At 48.9% G+C, this 5,445-nt stretch overlaps 1 pseudogene; it reads left to right on the forward strand.

Moving 5' to 3' along the window:
• Nucleotides 1-819, forward strand: LOC112304386 (small ribosomal subunit protein uS2-like; annotated as a pseudogene).
• The last annotated feature ends 4,626 nt before the right edge of the window (nt 820-5,445 follow it).

A 5,445-nucleotide genomic window follows, 5' to 3' on the forward strand; every position in this document is an offset into this window, starting at 1 on the left:
TCCCACGTAAGTTTAAGGGGAATGTTCACAGTGTCTGGAGCCCTTGATGTCCTGCACATGAAGAAGGAGGATGTCCTCAAATTCTTCGCAGCAAGAACCTACTTAGGTGGCACCAACCTTGACTTCCAAATGAAGAGTAGTACATTTACAAAAAGAAAAGTGATGGCATCTGCATTAATCTGAAGAGAACCTGGGAGAAGCTTCTGCTGGCAGCTCGTGCCATTGTTGCCATTGAAAGCCCCACTGATGTCAGTGTCAGCGTCCAGGAATACTGGCCAGCAAGCTATGCTGAAGTTTGCTGCTGCTGCCGGTGCCACTCCCTTTGCTGGCCGCTTCACTCCTGGGACCTTCACTAGCCAGATCCAGGCAGCCTTCTTGGAGCCAAGATTTCTGGTGTTTACTGACCCCAGGGCTGAGCACCAGCCTCTCACAGAGGCATCTTATGTTAGCCTGCCTGCCAGTGCTGTCACACAGACACTCTGCAGTATGTGGACATTGCCACCCCTTGCCAGAACAAGGGGGCTGACTCCTTGGGTCTGATGTGCATGTTGGCCAGGGAGGTTCTGCGCATGTGTGGCACCATCTCCCATGAACACCTGTGGGAAGTCATGCCTCATCTCTACTTCTACAGAGATCAAGGAGAGATTGAAAAGTGGGGGCTTTTCAGGGTGAGTGGACATGGCTCCTGCTCCCAAGTTCACTGGTGCACACACTGAGGTCTCAAAGGCTGGCCCGACGGCTCAGGTGTCCTCTCTGTCCAGCAGTTCACTACTGAAGACGAGTGCTCAGCTGCCACTGCTCAGGCCACTGATGGGTGGGAACAACTAATTGGTCTTAAGCTGTTCTTCCACAAACTCAAACAGAATGGAAGTAAAGTTGATGGAAAATAAACAGTTTCTTAAGAATAAAATGATTAACTATACCGTGTACTGGTGAGTATATGCTGCAGCTGGGATTCTCATACACTGTGGGTGGGAGTGTAAATTGGAATGACCCACTTAAAAACCTGCTTGAGATCTGCTGAAGTTAAGTAGATAATTAGCCCTATAACCCCATAATTCCTAGGTGTATACCCAACAGAAACACGTGCACCTGGAAGGAGGCACAGGTAGATACGCTGTACCTCCTTGCACAACCAAAAGAAGGACAAATTTTAAGACAGAAAGTAACCAGAACTGCCAGAAAAGCAAACTGTATGGAAATCCAACAATTAAGGAGTTTAAGAAGAAACGTTCATCCAGACCTGTAGGAGAGGCGGAGAGGACTTGCAGCAAGGTGGCAGCTGGTGGGCCGAGATGGGGGGTCCCACGTTTGCGTGTGGATAAACCAGGAGGAGCAACTGAGGAGCAAGACAGACGGCACAACCTAGGGTTCCAGTGTGGAGAAATAAAGCCTCAAAACCTCTGAAAAAACCTGTGAGGGGTGAGGTGAAACTCCCAGCCTCACAGGAGAGTTACTGGAGAGACCCACAGGGTCCTAGAATGTACACAAACCCACCCACCCAAGAATCAGCACCAGAAGGGCCCACTTAGCTTGTGGGTAGCAGGGGAAGTGACTAAAAGCCAGTGGAGAGCCAAGCAGGGGGCATTGTTCTCTCTCGGCTCCATCCCCTTACAGCAGCACCACAAGGCAGCCACGTGAGTTGTCCGGCCCTGGTGAATACCTAAGGCTCCACCCCTTACAACATAACAGCTGTACCCAGACAAAAACAATACGGTCCTAATGAACAGATCAAAGCTCCGAAAATAGAACTAAGTGATGAAGAAATAGCCAACCTATCAGATACACAGTTCAAAACACTGGTAATCAGGATGCTCACAGAAATGGTTGAGTATGGTCACAAAATAGAGGAAAAAGTGAAAGCTATGCAAAACGAAATAAACGAAAATGTACAGGGAACCAACAGTGATGGGAAGGAAACCGGGACTCAAATCAGTGATTTGGACCTGAAGGAAGAAATAAACATTCAATCAGAACAGAATGAAGAAACAATTCAGAAAAATGAGGAGAAGCTTAGGAACCTCTGGGACAACTTTAAACATTCCAACATCTGAACCATAGGGATGTCAGAGGGAGAAGAGGGAGAGCAAGAAATTGAAAACTTTAAAAAATAATGAAAGAAACTTCCCCAATCTGGCAAAGGAAATAGACTTCCAAGAGGTCCAGGAAGCTCCGAGAGTCCCAAAGAAATACCCCAGAAGGAACACAACAAGGCACATCATAATTACATTCCCACAATAAAAGATGAGGGAATCTTAAAAGCAGCAAGAGAAAATTAGGCAGTTACCTACAAAGGAGTTCCCATAAGACTATCAGCTGATTTCTCAAAAGAAACGTCGAAGGCTAGGAGGGACTGGCAAGAAGTATTCAAAATGATGAAAAGCAAGGACCTACAACCTAGATTACTCTGTCCAGCAAAGCTATCATTTAGAATGGAAGGGCAGATTGAGTGCCTCCCAGATAAGGCAAGTTAAAGGAGTTCATCATCACCAAGCCATTATTACATGAGATGTTAAAGGGACTTATTCAAGGAAAAGAAGATCAAAACTGTGAACACTAAAAGGCAACAAATTCACAACTATCAACAACTGAATCTAAAAAAAAAACAACCTAAGCAAACAACCAAACAGGAACAGAATCATAGACCTGGAGATCATCGGAGAGTTTTCAGCTGGGAGGGGGAGAGGGGCAAATGAGGGGAAAGGTGTAGGGAATAAGAAGCAAAATCGGTAGGTACAACATAGGGAAATGTCAAGAATAGTATAAGAAATGTGAAGCCAAAGAACTTATATGCATGACCCATGGACATGAACTAGGGGGGTTACTGGAGGGAAGGGGGGTACTGGGTAGAGGGGACAAATGGGGGAAATTTGGCACAACTGTAATAACAATTGATAAAACAGACTTAAAAAAAATTATGCATGACATCCACACCAGGGGGCACTATTGTACAGAACCAAGTTCCAAATAAAAGCCTGTTAACGTGCAGGTGGATCGATATGGTGATAAACACCCGCAACGTGCTTTAATGTTGTTTTCATTTACGGAAAGGATGCCTAAGGAAAGCTGTTTCTCGGGACAGTACAGGATCACTCACTACAGCTCAGAGACTCAGTCCTCGCAAAGCAATGTTGTTTGTATTCCACACTGAGTAGGGCTTGTAACAGTTTAAATGGCTTTTGAATATTGAACTTAAACTGTTTTCTCTCTGTGTGTGTTTAAAATCAAGCTCCCTCTGTATTGATCAAGATGGATTCCTGCATATGAACTCGACAACTCCCCCCCCCCCCCCCCCCCCCCGCCACCATGCTCCTTCCACACGCACTCAGGTGCGGTGAGATTGGAGCTACTCTGTCTGCCAAGACCTGCCCCTACCAACCACAAGTTTACCAGTGACTTCCTAAATGTTAAGTTGAAGGACACTTTACAGTCCTCGTCTTGCTGGACTTCTCTGCGCTATGTGATACTGCTCATTTCATTTCTGAAAGCTGCGCACCTTTGGGTTTCACAATTGCTCTTCTCACTCCATCCTCCTCGTTTCTCTCTGAGCTTCCTCTCTAACCTGAGGTTTTCCTGGACCTGTCCCTTTAACATCAGAGCTCATAGGACTTGTTCCTCAGCCTCTGGTGTGCCCCCTTGCTGGGTGACAGCATCCTCTCCTACTGTTGGATCAGTGCTTGTGACTCACAGACGTGTATCAACAGTTTCAACTTCTCCCCAGAGCTTCTGCCTGTGTTTCCAGCTTCCTGCCGAACATTTCCTCCTGAATTTCCCTTCCTGAACATCCCATGGGCACTCAAACTCAAAATGTCCAAATATGAACTCATCAAGTTCCCCCCAAACTTGTTATTTTTCCTGTGTTCTCTATTTCCATCGCTGGCCCCACCATGCACCCAGACTCCCCAGCCGGAAACTGGGAAGTCATCCTTGACTCACCCATCTCCATCCTCCTCAATGTCTGATCAGTCGTTCCTTTGTCTCCCGTTTCTCCACAGCCCTAGTCCAGGTTCTGTCATCTGCTGTTTCAAGATCACGCTTCCAGCTCTGCAGCACACACACCCCCCCCACTGCCCCAACCCCATCCTCATATTCAAACTTCATAGCCTTCAAAGTGAGTCATTCACAACATAAATCTGACTCGTTCCTTTCAACATACATCCCACACGTAGTCCCAAACCTTTAAATGGCTTGCCATTGCCTACCGGACACCATGCAGTCTTACTAGCAGGTCCCCTCTCCAACAAAAGCCCTTCTTGGTCCGCCCCCGCCTCAGCGTGCAAGGCCCCTTTGCATTTTACCTCCTAGCAGCAGCAGCAGCCTGCTTACCGTCCCCCAGACACACTGCTCTTTCTTTCTCTATTTTCGCATGCAGACACCTCTTGCCTGGAAGGCCTCTTCTTCCCCTCCTCCCTCTTCTCTCATGACTCAACTCAGGTGTCCCCTCCACCAGGAAATCTGCCCTGATCCCTGTAAGCCTCGTCAGATACTCCACCCCTCTTCCGGTAACCTGAACTGAGCCATTTCCCTTCCCCGGTGTTATCAGCACTTGTTCATATGGGCTGTCTACTGCCCGTGAGCATGGTGACCTGCTCTGACCCACGTCTTTACCTTTCCGGCCTTGCATGGAGTCTGGTCTAAGGCAGCGGTTCAAGAAATAGTCTTAGTGAAGGAATGGAGAATGACTCCCTGGCTGGAATGGTTAGGTGGCTGGTGGGAATCATCAGCCAAGGAATGAATCTTACAGGAGGAGCAGGTTTGGACAGAAGTGGGTCTGGAGAGGGAAGTGCGTGTGAAGACAATGGCCTGGCCTTTAGGCACCTGCACACACAAGGCCAAGGTTCAATAGGCCATAATTGCATGACTAGGTCTGCAGCTCCAGAGAAGCCTGGGCTGGGCCATTGGCTATTAGAAGCATTAATTGGGTCAGCTAAGACAAGGCTGACTTCAGAAGGAAGTGTTGGGCTGACTGGGGACCCAGCTCGGCCTCCGCTGGGAAGTGGAACATGCCGATCTGGGCCAGCTTCTGTGTGACCGTGAAGAGTGGAGAACAGACAGACTCCACTGGACTGAGATGTGCCAGAGAGAGGCCACCGAGGCTGCCCACGACTCCCACTTCTGAGTGAACTGCTCTCCCTGGGTTTGTGTGTCAGGTGAATTGGGTTCAAGTCACACCATTAACCCAGGCAGGGTGAGAGCTGCGTCCACCTACCAGAGGCACAAGGCGAGTCAGGAACAAGCCCTGACCTGTGCTCAGAACGCAAGTGCCCCCAGCTCCGCGACCGCCCCGGGTCCCGCAGGCCCGGTTTTTCACGCAGGGCCTTGCTGGCCCACCAGGGGCTGGCAGGTCACGGCTCTTTGTAGGAATCCACCGCCCAAACCCGACCGGGAACCAAAGGCGATGCCGGAGGACATGCCCCAGAATTTCATCAACCAGCGGTGTACCAG

This window comes from Desmodus rotundus, chromosome 1 (assembly GCF_022682495.2).
Source record: "Desmodus rotundus isolate HL8 chromosome 1, HLdesRot8A.1, whole genome shotgun sequence".
NCBI lineage: Eukaryota > Metazoa > Chordata > Mammalia > Chiroptera > Phyllostomidae > Desmodus > Desmodus rotundus.